Source organism: Centropristis striata, chromosome 21, assembly GCF_030273125.1.
Source record: "Centropristis striata isolate RG_2023a ecotype Rhode Island chromosome 21, C.striata_1.0, whole genome shotgun sequence".
NCBI lineage: Eukaryota > Metazoa > Chordata > Actinopteri > Perciformes > Serranidae > Centropristis > Centropristis striata.
The window spans coordinates 21,847,293-21,863,827 of record NC_081537.1 but is presented as its reverse complement, the minus strand read 5'-3'; the positions used below and the strand labels follow the sequence as shown (position 1 = coordinate 21,863,827).

The following is a 16,535-nucleotide window of genomic DNA, read 5'->3' as shown; positions in this document are numbered from 1 at the left end:
CCCCCACTATCAGCTTACAGCCTATAATTATGGCCAATCATCTTGGATCAAGCATGTCTGCGTGAGCAGGCCAACGTAACATCTGCTGCCTTGGCCAGCAGGCCAAGACGGACTTTTATACTGAAAGGTGAGCTAATTGTGGCTGAGGACGGGAGAAGGGAGTGTAATGTTAACAGGTACCAAAGGCTATTCAGAAACCTACACACAGGGGAGTTTTTTTCTCTGGGAGCAGGTGCCCTAAGGTATTTCTTATCTTTCTTATGCCAGAGCAGAATTCTTATCTGCATTAAGAAATGCTCAAGGGCACAGCAATAAATCTCCAAGGAGTTATATTGGGGCCGCAATAAAGAAAATACTGGAACTCTGCTGTTTTAAAACCTCTTCGAGATGCAACTTCACCATAAAGATCTCTATAAATAACATTGCAAATAGTTCTGAAGCTGTTTGGAAGTTGTTAAAATGAATGTCACCAGTGTACTATCATTTTGAGGGATTTGGTCATACCAAAGACAGACATACTTTTGTCTTCTGTAAAGGGAGAACATATTCTCAACAGTGTTGCAGTGACTGTAAAATAATACTTCCAAGGGTCCAGTAATGGTCCCATTTTAATAAGTTTACTTTGGTTGGCAAATGGTGAGAAAATGTGATGTTTCTGCTTACTCAGTGGGGCTATTAATCGTCTAGAAGACATGAGAAGAAGAGCTGCGTCACACTGACTGGAAAAGTGTGACAGGGAGCTGTGAAGCCTATATTGTGGGCTGTGATTCAGGCTTTGGTTTATCTCATTTGCTAACCCCAGACCACAACACAATGCTCTGTACAGGGAGCGTCGGTCTCAGTACACAAACACCAAACAGCTAAAGATGCATGTCATTGTTAGAGCCTTATGTTTTGACACAAACTATTTGCAGATTTTTCATGGAGTAGTTTGACATTCCTGGATGCTCCCTTTGTTTCAAAATATGTTTTTTTTCTCCAAAGGGAGGGGTGATGATTGGAATGCAAATTGATAAAGACACTTTCGGTTCATCCTTTCCTCTATCCAAACTTCATGTCTCTCAATCCACCCATTCCCGGTCTGTCTGCGTAAACAACTTAATCAGACTCAGAAGCCTGTGGGCTATAAAACAAGCCTCGGCCCTGCGCTGGGCCGTCATAGCTGTCAATCATTTCTTTTGGACTTCAGTGGAAAACCAAGCAAATACATATAGAAATCACACCCAGCTCTGAGCCCAGCTATGTCGTCTCTCTGCTGAACTCAGCACCACAGAGCTGGCACAGCCAGCAGCCATCGAGACCAGACACAAGAAATAAATTGACACTATTGGAGACTGAGTTGGACAGCGGCAACCAAATGAATGCCTTGCCACCACAGAGAACAAGACAGCAGGAGCAACATGAGGAGTCATTTTTAGACTTTATACAGATAATTATGGAGCTCCTAATTGTGAGAGTACTGATCCAGGATAAATACCATGGTCGACTTGTCATCACGTTTATCATGACATGAAAGGCAAAAAAATATCTTCAAAAATCCTTAAAATCACTGTGAATGAATAAAAGTTTGAAGCTATTGGTTTGCATTTTCCCCTTAGCTATACAAAGTACATTACACTTAATTCAGCATAACATTAAATTATACACAACTATTACCTTCTCTGCAAGAATTCATGAATAAACATTAATTCAGCCAATCCTCAGTATTTGAGAGATCTTGCATTTTTTTTCTTCAAATCCCAGGGATTTTTATGCAAAAAAACCCCCTTCAAACTGGAATAATACACGCTATTCACCATAGCATTTCATATAAAAATAATCAGATACAGAATCACTTAGTGCCAAAAGTTACAAACAAGTCTCGATCTTAACCAATCTCACAGACAAACTGGAAACTTTGGCGGACACGCGGCTTCCCTTGAACTTTTCTTCTCAGGCAGCGCTTGCCCCGGGGCTACATATCGCTCTGAAAATCTTCTGTAATTGCACAGCACAACGGTTAAGTTCTGGGCAAAAGAAGGAAGTCTCTTGCATGTAGCGATCCACAGATATTTAGTATGTCTTATCACCATACAGACATACTTTGTTGTCTGATATTGTCAATTTGGAACTGACAATAAAATAGGCGACAAATGAGTTGTATTTTGACATTGTAAAGTAAATTGGTTTAATTGGACAGGAGACTTGCAGCAACAGTAAATAATTCAATGTGAAAAAATATATATAAACATTGTAAATTGGCACGGGACTGAAGTTACCAGTCCTGCTATATGTGCTTAGATATTTTGTTTATTTACCATTACTGCTAGTAACTTTAGCACACAAATGCATTATTAATGTGCTTGTTAACATGAACAATGAAATTATATATAATGGTCTTGCACTTGCATTGGGTGCTAGATTCCTGGCGGTACTAGTGTTAAACATTTCTTAAGAATCTTTATAGCTCACATTCAATTTTAATTTTCTTGCATTTTAGTGCAAAACAAGTAAGTTTTAGTGTGCAATTTCAAGTTCAAAATGAATAAATAAATAGGGGGTAAAATCTGTGCCATCCTTTGGCATAGACTTACATTGTTAAATTACATTAAGTTTACTTTTCATTGTCTCAGCATCAACTGTGAATTGCAATACTAGGTGCTGCTATTATTTCAGAGAATAACCCTTGTTAGTTCCAACAGCAGTTACCTTGATTGGTTGCTGGTATGAATGAGTATAAGTGGTCCCAAATATGGGCTTTTACTGTCCGTAGCGCTCATTTTGCCCATTCTTTTACAGAGCAGTAAAGTGAAACAGCTTTGGGGACTATACAGACAGGGTGAGGTTGTTTATTGTTAAGTAACAGAGGGAGGGAACCTTTAATTTCCCCAAAAATCCAGATATATAAAGTCAAATATGGCAAATTCAGATACCACTTTTAAAAAATAGACAGATTATATAATTTCTCTGCAGCTTGGAAGAATTTGCTATCAAGCTAATTTCATTAGAGGCGTAAAGGTGAAAAGACGGGGACTACGAAGCAGATCCCTTGTCGCCTCTCCTGCTTTTTGTCCAGGCAACACCCTGTTTGACCTCATGTTTAGTCTTCGAAGGGGGTCATTAAGGGCTTAAGCGGCAATGTAATGAAAATGTTGTGACAACAGCAAAGGGGTGAAGTAAAAACAGGCTTTAGGAGACAGCTGAGCCTCCACTCCGGGGACCAACAGGAGGGTTTAGAGGGAGGAAAATGATGGTTATCTGCACACCCTTGAGACACTGATATTAGCCTTGAGACTGGTGGATGGACTTGATGATAACCCTGAGCACTGCTGAAAGCATGTCATAGTCATGGGTGTTGCCTCTGTTACAGGGAGGAGGTCAAGTCAGGGGAGGTAGCTGCCTTAAAGGGTCAGCATTCCCAACAGTGGCTTATTAAATATTTGTGTAAATGTGTAAAATCAAATATGACGTGCTATCAAAACTGATACTGTTTCAGCACACACGAAAACGATAAGAGCAGGGCGCGGAAATCTCAGAGGAAATTTGATTAATTTGGCAACAGCAGTAATTTAATCTAATACAAACCGCTCTGCTCCGTCGAATGAAACTAAATTTAAGGTTCGTATGCATGCAGCTTGTTACGAGTTAGCAGCCGCTTTCCCCTTTTGACTGCATTCATCATAATTCTGCGGCTTGTTGTTTTTCCACCGTATGGTTGCTGGCAAGTTGGATGTGACAAAAATGAAGAGTAATGTGCTTTGTCCCAGCTCCTTTATGCTTGTACAGAGGGTGCTTTTGCCACCGTTTGTTTCATTTTCTTTTTACAGCGAGATCTCCTCCAAGCCAAAAGCACTTCCACATGCTGTACTAGAAATCCAAAGCTTGGTGCCAGACTGAGAGTTAGCCTCAGTTTTTGGACTCCAGCCTGCTTTAACCTCTCTGTTTTGGAGCAGCTGCACCACCCTGTACTTTTCAGTGAGAAGAAACACCACAGGTATGCTGTACGCTGGCCACTCTGCAGTACTACACACACCCAATACAAACTTGCGTCAGTGCTGAAGAACATGACTAAAACTTAGTGCTGTAGGGAAACTTACTTAAGTCACCTTGGATAAGTAATAGTTGTATTTAAGTCCTTAATGACAAATTGATTGTATGTTATTAAATTGCAATACAGAGATGATGCATACAGTTGACTGGTGCCTTTGGTGGTAATTGTGTCTAACTTGACAGAGACTTCAAAGTGAAAAACAAGTTATTAATCTGTTCAGAACTTTTGTTGCACAAGCTTGTTTTTAATGTGATTAATGCAGAATCAACTCCGTTGGCACTGTTGATAATTTTGCCCACAAAATTTCTGTTTATCATACTCTGTCTACATCAAACGTCTGTCTAATTATTCCAGCACTGCTCCGTCAAATCATTTTGGTGCAATTTTCCCACACAGAATCACGGTAAATCAATTTCTCCTGGCCTCATTTATTATTTCAGCTATTAAGGTGCAACCACAAGGACGTGAGACTGACAGGCCAAGAGACGGGCCGTGATGAGATAGACATGTTGGTTCATAATTGCTACATCCTATAGTAACCTAAACCACTAAGTTGGCAACCGCAGACACACACATGCATGCACATGAGCAACATACAGGTTGATACAACCACCGCTTCGACTACTGCCGACACAAAACAAGGCATAAAATACTGCCTCCAAACTGCCAGCGCATGAATCATGGCGGTATGACATTGTTCAGTGCCTGAGGCCAGATTCTCAGCATCCCCTCCCCAATCTTTTCATCCATCCCTCCACCTCAGTCAGTCCCCCCACTTTTCCTCCTGTCTCATAAATGGGCCAGTCCGCTTTACCAGAAGCAGACAGGGAGCCTGGAGGAGGGACAAAACTATTATCTCTCTCACAGCAGCAGCTCATGCAGGAGCTCCAACAGCAGATAGGATTCTCAAACAAGCTGCTGTCCTCGCTCAGATTGCTACCCAGCCTGTCCTTGCTTTGCCACTTTAACATGTCCCACTATGGTGGTAGTTTTCAGACTTTTCCCTCCAGGGCACAAACAGACCCAAACTGATTTTCAAGGCTACTGTGTTAACATGTCAAACAAAATATATCCTGTTTTCGGCAAGCAACATGTTTGTTTTCTCCATGGCAGCATTTCTCTAAAGATAACAACAACTCGTGTTTAAATAACTTTTTGGTCATTTCACTTCTTCCAGATCTGCTGATGTGTTTCAGCATGGTGCCTTAATCAAAGATGAAGGACAGGACTATCAACCAGCAGATAAACAAGTACACCTTTGAGGGCAAGAAACTCAAATGATGCCTTCATTTCCCAGAATGCAACTTGATCACCTACAGAACTTGAGGTATTTCAACAGATTTCATGCAGCTCCCTCTGGAGCCATTACGCCTTTAGACCTATAAACAGACTTTAACATGTAAAATCACTGGATTCAAGGACTGTTTACATAACAACAGGTAGTACTAATATGTGATTAGATATTTAAACTACTCCAATACCAGCAGCAGCTACTGTATTGTTGGCACAGAGCAGAATGGCTTCAAGGATTCCTGCTGTTGATGCCAAATTGTGACCCTGCCATCAGCAAACTGCAACACAAACTGTGATGTGCTCAAAGACTCAATCTTTGCCTACTCTCCAGTCATCCCGTTTTGCTGATCACATGCTCACTGTAGCTTCATCCTCTTATTGTTCGCTGACAGATGGCATGGTTTTCTGCTGCAGTCACTTGTCATCTTCAAGGTTTGATGAGTTGTGTGTTGCACACCTGCAGGAGTTTCGTACTGAGTTGTTCTTTGCATATATTTAGCCAGCGTATGAATTGGATTGACAAGTATTGCTATTTTAATTTGATGTCACTCATAAACAAGGTCTCCTTCCACAGAGGATTGCTGCTAACTGGATGTTTTAGTTCATGTTCAGTATGTGTGTCTATCAACATTTCGAGAAGTTTTAACCACTGCAGTTGCTGAAATTTTGCAACAAATTATGCTATATTTATCTAATTCTCAGGTATTAATACTTTTCCCTGTAGACGTGATTGGACCCAGAAGCATTCCTTTGTTTTGGTTGCATCTGCAGCAGCCTTGTCTTTACTTCTACCTGACAGACTCTCCGTTTCTGCCCCATTACCCCCCATTAACGGTCTACAGCCAGCCGAAATGCGGGAGCAAGGGCGTGAGGTTTATTCAGGCCCGCTGGGTTCCTTTACTGGGTTCAAGGATCAAACTGGATCAACAACAACATACTGTAGAAGGATAATGGCACATAACTTTACTTTGCCTGTTTTAATGGATGGAGTTTTAATAGGAAACAGATCAACATTGTCTCATTTGCGAAGCACAGGTGGCGAGTGTACAACACATCCATCATCTTTTTGCTCTCAAGCCACACATATCTGCGAATGAAAAAGTTCTCAGCAAGGCACTAACACATAAATAGGATGGCTTTCCCGGCAAGCTCCTAAGAATTGTAAACTAGATGTCTGGATTGTAATTTTCTTTTCACCGGAGAATCAATAGATTCTGCAGCGTTCCTGACTGAAGCTGCTGAAGCGTGCTTCTCAGCCTAATGGACCCACAAGTTCCCATCTGTTAGTGAAAGAGATCTCAGCGGGTCCTCTCCCCTTGCCGTGTCCAAACACAGGATACCGAGCACAGACAAAAATGTGATGACTTTTATTGGAATTCCAAGAGTCGGCTGGAAAACAAGTGCAGGACAAACACATGGCCGTTAACCTTCGACGGTGACTAGCGGAAACACAGTTTTACAAGCAAAATGCTACAAACCGTTCTGTCTCTATGTTGCTTTGTTTTCTTTGTCGCGACCTTGCTGACTCCAATTCAATAACACACCTGTCATCACAACAGTTTGAGCTTGAGGGTGTCATCCCTTTTCAATCCTCACACATTTCACTTTTTTTTTTGGCCACAAAACACCAGGGCCTATCAACAAGTAAGATTAGCATGCAGGTTAGCAGGCCATCTCAGGCATGACCCAAGATGCTGCAGGATGAGTGGCAGCTACACATTATTGAATAGTAATTTCAGCTAGGCTTGGGCAGCATCTGTTTTTTGATATTTCACATACAGTATATAACTGTAATTGTGTGTATTAAAACAAAACCGTACACCTTGTGAATTCAAGTTTTTTCTTTACCACCAAAACTGAGACTAGCTTAATTGCTATGTTCAATCATCTAAAACACAATTTACTCAAACTCGACAGAAACAAAATAAAACTCACAAACCTCTCTTAGTTAGACTTTACACTGTTTTCCACGGTTTGGACGAAATAAATCCTGAATTGTGTGATGTAAAAATATGCTCAGCTGCCTGTTCTACCAGTAACTACCGACTAACCCCTGGTTTACAGGTGCTGTGCACTACAAATAAAAAAATACATAACATTATCAGCTAAATACATGGACTGAAAGAGTGGCGTCAATATTTTTGATGGTATAGTCTGGATTTCTAAATACCCTGGCATACAGTAATACTGTGATACCACCCAGGCCTATCTTTAGCATTCGATTTGTATTGATTTTCTCATAATTTATTTATATGTGTCTACTGAAATTCCTTCTAATAGCCCTGCATTACATTTAGGGGATCCTGACATATAAAAAAGTATCAATTTTACAATAAAATGATAATTAATACAGAGCAAGAGAGACATTTTTATAGATTACTAGAATCACGCCAACCATGATACTAATGCCAGAGATAAAAAAACTATCTGCACAGTCACTCTGGGTTTGAAACAGGACTTCTGACAAACATATAGCTAGTTTACCAAAGTTAGAGCCTAATAAATTATATCTGCACAGTATCTATTCTGCACACAAATCTCAGTAAATTACAAATGCAGCTTTTTGATTAAGAACTGACTGAAAGATCACCCATACTACACTCAGAGAAGCCCAAAAGACTGACTGAGTTGAACTTGCTTTGTGAAACAGGCCCCCCAGTTTGGATATTTGTTTTGACATATTTTCAGGCTCCATCGAACCTTCAGAGAATTGCCCTTAAGAAATCACTGTAACAGAGCATTTCTGTGGCAGTCCAGTATAATTTGACCTATTACAACCTGTGATGCCACTGTGACATAATTCAGACCTGTTGCATTTAAATAGGCCCAGTCGAGGTTTGATTATTTACACAGGAGGCACAAAACTGAACCTGTCCATCATCTAACAGGAAACTTCTGAGCAGAGAGAAGCTGCTTTATTTCAGGTGGTTCTCCTTCATAGAATCTGGATTCATTCCCTCAACATATTACAATAACTGTGCCAGCCCACAGCTTTGTAGAATTTCTGTGAAAGTCTGCTTCATGTATTTCCATTTCACCTTTGTCCATCACCGACCGTCCAACACTCAAACCATACTGGATACGTTTTCCTTTGAGCTGCATTTAAACATCCCACGATGGCGCATTATCAAACACATCGTCTCAACAAGATGAAAAATCCCTCTGTGATCAGACTAATTTGTTGTCGTCTGCTGCTCCCTCTCTCCTCTCCGTCTCCTTCCAAGCCTCTCCTCTGTGTAAATTATGAATGCTTTTTCCCGGAGAGCAATGGCTTTAACCAGAGTATGGGTATTTAACTAAACATTTAAAAACATTAGCCAGATACTTGGAGCGTTATGCCATCAGTGACAGAGGAGGATGGATTGAAGAAAGGAAACAGGAAAAAGGAGGCAGGGAGGAGAGACAGGGAGACATGGGAAATACGTTGCGGTTGCTCATAAAATGGTGAAAGCAGGAAAGAAAACATGTTCCCTCTGACCGCACAAGGCTTTGATGGCACTTGATGAACTCTTGTGTGTGGGCGTGGGACGGAGACAGAAACAGGGAGGGGGAGAGAGGTAGGCACCACGAGGACTTTAGCTAAATTCATCACCCGCATGGTTTAATCCAATGTGTTGTTTGGCGTAGGCTCTCATTCATCTGTCTGCTCTTAGCTGTGCTGACTAACATCACCCATTAACAGCAGTAGACAGTGGGGAAACAGTTTCTGCAATAATTGGTTGAAATTTTCTTTCAGATTTCTATCAGCTGTCAGAGCTCTCTTACATTAATTGTGCTACTTGACTGCAATAACTGTTACAGTAAAATGTTAAGGCTTCCCTAACATAACAAGTTAACATAAGTGTCTGGAGAACCAGTGATGTGGAGCCATATGGTGGGCAAATTGTCTGCTGAAAGAGGGGTGACTACCTGAACAGAATTAAATAACATGATTGCTGAATTACAAAAGATGCCTGGACAGTTTTAGACCAGATGGATAATCTTATTTTACTGGTGAATTTAGGTGTTACTTTTTTCTTTTCTTTAAAGGAGTTCTGCTCATACAGACACCTGCTCAGAGCAAGGTCATACATTCGGGGAATGCTTCATGACCTTCCTTTATCTTATTTGAATTTAATTTAATGTGTTGACCCCATCCTTCTAGTAAGAACTAGCTAAATCCCAGAACCTGCAGGTTATTTTATGACTGCCCACTACCACCCGGAGATACAAGGTGAAGAACTTTACTATTGCCACTCCGCAAATTATACACAGTTTCTGCAATAATGTATATATATTAAATTACCCATTACAACAATGCATACAAGCAAAGATATAACTGCTCGCTCCCCTAATGGATCCCATTCCCACTGCAGTCCTCTACAGCCCAGTTAAGCTACTTATAGTTCAGAGCCATGGTGAGGGCCATAAAAAAATTACACAAACCATTCAGATCAATGATCAATGTGTCAGGTAGACCAAGACTGACACATTACCTAACAAACATACAACTAAACAAACCCTCTGACCTGCTCTCTCTGCTACTAAGGGAGAGAATGTAAACAGGTTAACAAGAGGGATGCCCCCCCCCCCCACATATTGCTTATACCCACATCTGCCTCACCCACATTAGTAGATTAGAAGAAGATAAAGCAGAAATTTGTAAATTTGCTCACAAGACACTTTTTTTTGCCAACTGATATCAAACATACCTTCAAGATAAAACTATCCAATGGCCTACGCCAGGAATGGGCAACTTAAATGCTGGAGGGGGCCACAATTTTTCATCGACACTACCACAGGCCACATAAAGGACTGTGCACATATGATAAAACTGCAATTTTAAATATGTTTACAGTGCAGTAACTTGATATATATATTTTATGCTCAAATGCATGTATAACAGTATAAATAGGAATACAAAACGTTTAAAGCAAATAAAAAATAACCACTTACTGTGATTTCTTTTTTTTTTTTCAGTGCAAAAACAGCAGACCAACATTAATTGCAAGAAGTAATTTTGTGCATTTTTAAGATTTCATGCTCAAATGCATGTAGCTGTACTGAGGGCCACTTCCAGTGAAAGCGCGGGCCGTATGCGGCCCCCGGGCCTCCAGTTGCCCATCCCTGGCCTTGGCAGAAAACATACCTAGACAAATCATTTGATTTTATTTGTTTTTCAAAGTCGGCATTTTCTATGATCGACTGCTATCCCAAATCTAAAACGATGATAGATACAATAACAAAAGACAGTTTAATATTTCCTATATTTTTCAATATGACCAACAAAACAAAACATACAAAACTATCCGCTCTAAATTCAAGAAAGTTAGCGTTTTCTCACCATGGTGGAACTTGTAGTGGGGACTCTGCCACCTCGGTGAAGGCGGCGTGTCTTGAAGTTTAATTCACTGGAACATACAACTTGGCATTTGACACTGATATTGCTGGCGGTAAAGCCGTGTTGTCGTGAGTTGTTTCGGGCTGTCAAATCTGCAGTTCCTTCTCCTCCCTGTAAGCCTAATTTGAGATAGCAGCGGTTAGCTAGCCAAATCCTCTCTTGTTTCATTAACTTCTTACTCCTCCGATTGCACTTTCTTAAAATACTCGTCTCTATGGCTATTTGCTGAAATATGTTATTTATATAACTAAGTAGCGGCCATTCTTTAATTCACCGCGAAGTCCGTATATTCCTTCTCAAACCTCGACTTCGTAAATCTCTTCAACACAGCGAGCAACTACACAAACTTGACAGTTCTACGTAGTGATCACCGTTAAGCCCCGCCCATACGAATATTCTAGACTTTTGATTGGTCCGACTGTACGAGTGACATCTCCAGAAACAAATCATATAACAAATCATATTTACAACCGTTGATGATGACGATGACAGGAGGTGATCGCGAGATTTTGGATTACGACATGTCTGAACTTTTGCTGGTGACAAACCAGGGGTGCGCTCATTTTCCGCCACGGCGAGGATTAAGAACAAAAGGGGAGCAAGAATGAGCCAACAACAACTCTATCGGTACTGGGAATACAGTCTGAACTGGACTTAACTGATGTGGTGGAGGAGTTTTTCGAGGAGAAAGGCAGAAAGAGGACCGGTGAAGAGGTAGGCCAACTAGTGTTTTCTCAAAGAGTTTTATCATTGCAGCAGCGGAGGTACACTGGCTAGCTTTCTTGTTTCATTTGTAATCTGGTATTACCGCAAATGTATCCAGTTTACTGCCACATAGAGCTATTTTCCAAGATACGTTACTACTACTACTACTACTACTACTACTACTGATGTCTGGCGGGAGCTTGGTTTCTATGGTTACGTAGCTGTCAAGCCTTCGAGCTTGTCGTCACTCTGCCTGAAGGGGAAAATCCTGTACTGGCTGTTCTCATGAGTTTGTGGATGATTGACATCCTGTCACTGTTGCAGATGCTTATCCCCAAAGTGGAAAGAGAGTCATGTCATAGCAACTTCATGATTTCATAAAACTCTGAAGCAGATGCTGCATATAATGGAAACACTGTTGACTTTCTCCAATATTATTCACACACTATGGCCTATTGTCATTCGGTCTATTCATTCTTGTCTCCAAGGTGTTGTGTTTATACACTGAGAAGCATTTGCCATGTTGTTTTTTTTAAACATTCGGCTATATGATGGAAATCCTGTATGATAGGATATGCAGGGTTACGTTACATTTTATTTGCAATAGGTATACCATAGCAGTATAAAACGATCACTGTGTGTGAGTATGAGTGTGTGTCATTGTTGATATTGTTGCCACTGGCCGAGTAAGTATTCTGATAGCCTATTCGGATAAATCCTGTATGATAGAAGATATCTACAGGTCTTAACACTGTTCCTCAGGTTGTGATCACAGACTTTAGCCTGTAAAGTGTAAATCCTGTACGATATAAGATATTATATTATCAGTGTTTATATTGTCTTTCAGGATGTGATTATAGACTGTAGCCTGCCTGTGTAAATCCTTTACAAGATACAGGTGTTTCCAACAGATTGTACGCTAAAGAGCTATAGCCTAAAAGTTATGTTTGACTGCTGGATTGCAGTGTTTGGGTGGAGTGCAGGGAGTAAGACGGCCTCCAAGATTTTGTCAGTGCCACCAGTCATTGACATATTATCTCATTATCAAGTTGATAATGTGCGATAAAGTTGCAAATGTGTTCATTCTGTTGTGTTTGTTGGATCTTCAGTCTAATATTCACTGTCATTTTTATCTTTCTTGTTTGTTTTGTACCAGTCCTGAGGGAAATGTTTGGCTCTTCAGCTGCTAAGTGCTCCACTGTGATCACCAGCTAGTGGCAAAACTTGTCTGTCAGCTTGTACAGTCGGTTTAAAAATCTATTTTGCTAAAAAAAAAAAAAAAAGCTTCTGGAAATGCTGTTAAGAGCAGTAAGACTGTACCAAAAAAAAGTTGTGGGACATAAAACCAAAACAATGAGCTCAAAGATGCCAAAACTCTCCTGGACTTGAGGGGGATGCAGAGGTGGCTTATAATTCTCTCTTAATCACTACAAGCATTATTAACATAAAAGTATCTGTTCGTGCAGCTTTAAAAATAGTCATTTAAAATAAACACTTTATCTGCTGCTTCCACTTGAAGCTTCGGGCATGACAGACCCCCTCACCTCTGCTCTGCAATGTAATGAGACACAAAACCCAGTTTATTTGAACAAAGCTCTGCAAACAGGAAGAGCTATGAATCAGCAAATAAGATAACTTGTCACAGATGTGCTGGTGGGCAGGTTTGATGGTCAATTAATTAGAGGACATAAAAAGCCTCTTCCTGTAGGTTTTAGGGAGGAGGGGGTTATTGTTGTAATGGGATCAACCTCTCCATAGAGTTGGTCAAATTACTTGTATTTGGCTCGTTAATCTGATTTGGGTGTGTCTGGCCTTAGCATGAGTCTCCCAAACAACCTCCGCACATATCACAACTACTGTAAAGAGCCTGCATAACTTTTCATTTGGCCTGAATCTCCTGTATCTACAGTAGGTAACTGATATTCCATTATTACCCCATGACCTTTAAATTTGGGCCTTCTCCTCAAGTAAACACAGTAATCAGGTTTCCCCGGCCCTCAACTGGGCCTAATTGAAGATACTCAACTGAGAACTCAATTGTGTAAGTGTGATTTAGTTAGTGCCTGGCCTAATTAAAGTCCTGGAAATGACCTCCAAAGTTCTGTGTGGCATTAATCAGCTAAGACACCTCATCAGCCACTAGAGGAAGGTCTGCAAGAGCCTGCACCGACTCGGCATTAAGTCTGTGTGTGTGTGTGTGTGTGTGTGTGTGTGTGTGTGTGTGTGTGTGTGTGTGTGCTGTGAGACTGATTTCCTGGTCTTTAACCTCCGGCACAGCTCTGACAGGATCAGCCACACTGTGGTCTATTGACAGCCCTAATCCTACCTCCGTGTTCAAACCTCCATCGCCTGCCACCATTCTGATACTGCACACGTTCTTCATTTCCCCCCGACATGTGGTCCACGCACAGGGACCCAAGTTGTTTTTAGAGTTACACCCCCATCATGCCCCTCGATCCAGAGACCAAACTGGCTCTCGCTCACCTCCTCTCCTGCCCACCCTCTGCAAACGTTTGCCTGGATCTGCGGAGGTAATGCATGCGAGTTTTGATTAAAGCGCTCCCTTATGTTTTTTGGCTCGGAGCTGCTCAACCATTAACGCTTGTGCCATGAACAAATGGATTGTGTGCCAGTGCCAGGGCCCTGCCTCTCCGCCTGCTCTGACTCTCCTCCATCCAGCCACACATTCAAAACTGCACCTTTTAATGCCTCTTAATGTTCTTCTTCCCTTCCCTTGACCTCTGCGTCCATATGTTCACTTGGACATCTTTTGAGGTATTTAGAAGTTCTTTGGCCATTAGCTGATGCTCTGCAATAACTCCAGGAAAAGTCTTGTTCTGAAAAAAGTCATCCTGAATAGGTTCCAGCATAGATGAATTCAAATGCCTTTTTAAGGATAGCACTGGTGGGAATGTGGTTGACTGAATAATATAAGTTTTATAAGAAACTATCCTCCCAAGAAGAACCGCATGGACAAACAACATATTTTTCCTTTTAATTTGAAGAACATGTTGTTTATAGATTAGATTTGGAATGCTAAAGGACTTTATTGCAGTTATAAGGGGCGAGGTTGGTCCAGAGAAATCTTATTTTTTAGGGTTATGTATTTTTCCCTTTTTGCTTATGGGACTGGTTTAGAAGTTTGGGAGAGCAAACAAGGGTCTTTAATTAATGCCCCAGATATATATTTTATTTTCTCTAGGGGTGTAACTATTCATTGATTTCTGATTTCTCATTCAATAAAATAATCTTTTTGTGAAAAATATCCATCCCAGCTTCTCAAAGTCCAATTATGTCTTTAAATGTCTTGTTTTGTTCGTCTAAATCACATATATTCAGATAGATATGTTATAAAACAGAGAAAAGTTAGAAAACTTAAATATTTGAGAGGCTGAAAATGGCATTTTCTGCCATTCGTGAGTGGAAAATTACATTGACAATTAATTGATTTTTAAAACAGCTGGCAATTTCTTTTCTGTCAACCCAATAAGTGGTTAGTCAACCAATTGCAGCTGTAATTTCATCAGTTTTTTTAGATTTACTGCAAAAACAAGACTGAATGGATAGTTATATAAAAAATATGCCTCTTGTTTGTGCCATGGATCATAAAGGTCCCGGACAATTATCATGTCTCTGCACAAGGACTTTATTTCCTAGTAGTCTGTCGGACCAATAGGGTATTGGGTATTCCATCCATCCATCCATCCATTTTCCTCCGCTTATCCGGGTATTGCTTTTTAAAAACATTCAGACATACATTTCAGCCACTCCTCCCGCCACAATCATTTACATTCACTCACTAAAGTGTTAGGATGTGTTAAAGAAATATAAATCCTTTTGAAAATAAACTATGTAATGTTGCACATTGTATTTCTGTTCAAATTGGTGCCGACACACCTCACAAACCCAATCTGTCAAGAGTTAAACCCGGAGAGGTTTGTCTTTCTACCTTCCAGAATCTCCTTTGTGCCCCGGTGCTTAGCGCAGTCGTTTTGTCTTATCACATTTTCACACAGACCCCTCTGCAGCTTTGACAATTTTGAAATGCTGCTTTTGTTCGTAGTACTTGAAAAGAGAGAATGAGAGGAACGAGGCCTCAGAGAATCGTAGTACCATCAGCGTTAATGCAGGCGCTCTCCATCTGCTGTGGAAAGCTGCGGCGCATGCCAAGGAGGCACCGGGCACCGTGCGAGTATCCCACTACACTGAAAGTTACATGTGGCTGTGTTTATGTGTGTGTGCACACGTATGTATTCTGTACTGGATGAGAGCTTACACCACGGCTCTGCTTAGTGGAATCATGTCCAAAAACAACCAAATCAGAGGCGAGAAATTGTCCGCTTAAACCACCAGTCGGCATTTCATGAGCACCGTTTCCATCCAACTCCATCCAATTTAAAAGACTGCAGAAGAGCTGAAGTTACTACGCACTTTCCTGGTGCTGGTTTCCCTCCAGGTAACTCCTGTTTTCTCCATGTTCGACCTGTCATTTAGCTTTCCAGCTGCTGCTTAACTGATGCCATGCCTTGCTCCCACCTGGTGTTTGAGATAAACTAAAAGTGAGCGGTGTAAGATTGATTGATATGATTTGTGATTTTATTGGCAGTGTTCCTGCTAGCGAGGCACTAGAGGGAGGAAGACGGTTAAAGGAAGTGGGACATTGGGAATGTAGATGATGAATAGAGGGCGAGGAATAGGAATCATCGATGGTTTTCTCGCACTACCTTACCAGGAGGACTTCTTAGATTTCTTTTTCTTGCTCTCAAGCATGACACGGATTCATATACATGGTGCTGATCATATGTTATGTCATAGTAGACATAGAAAAACTGTGGAGCAAAGTGTTTCCACAGCTGGCCTCATGCTGGGGCTCCACGAGGTGGATTGTGGCCACACCACAGGATCCACCAGCCGTCATTAACTACACGTGCCAATCATACGCTTAGTTTCCTCCTCTGTGCCAATCACAGGTCTGATCTCCTGCCGACATCTACATCTTTTTTTAACAAAAAGCTACAAGCAGCCCATATCTTATGTCTACTTTGCAAGATTTGTTTGAACCAGCCAACCCACCCAGTGTTTGCAGTATTTAAGGATTCATTTCATGGGTCACTTTATTATAACATC

General features: G+C 41.0%; 2 long non-coding RNA genes across 3 annotated transcripts in view; one reads left to right on the top strand and one right to left on the bottom strand.

The window, feature by feature from the left end:
- The window catches only part of LOC131959386 (uncharacterized), a 66,587-nt gene extending 55,544 nt beyond the window's left edge, over positions 1–11,043 (bottom strand). For both annotated transcript variants that reach the window (XR_009389453.1, XR_009389452.1), the window contains exon 1: positions 10,647–11,043. This is a non-coding gene — a long non-coding RNA (uncharacterized LOC131959386). The remainder of the gene's footprint in view (positions 1–10,646) is intronic.
- A 261-nt stretch (positions 11,044–11,304) lies between these two features.
- LOC131959387 (uncharacterized) overlaps positions 11,305–16,535 on the top strand; it is a 68,774-nt gene continuing 63,543 nt past the window's right edge. The window contains exon 1 of the long non-coding RNA XR_009389454.1: positions 11,305–11,417. This is a non-coding gene — a long non-coding RNA (uncharacterized LOC131959387). The remainder of the gene's footprint in view (positions 11,418–16,535) is intronic.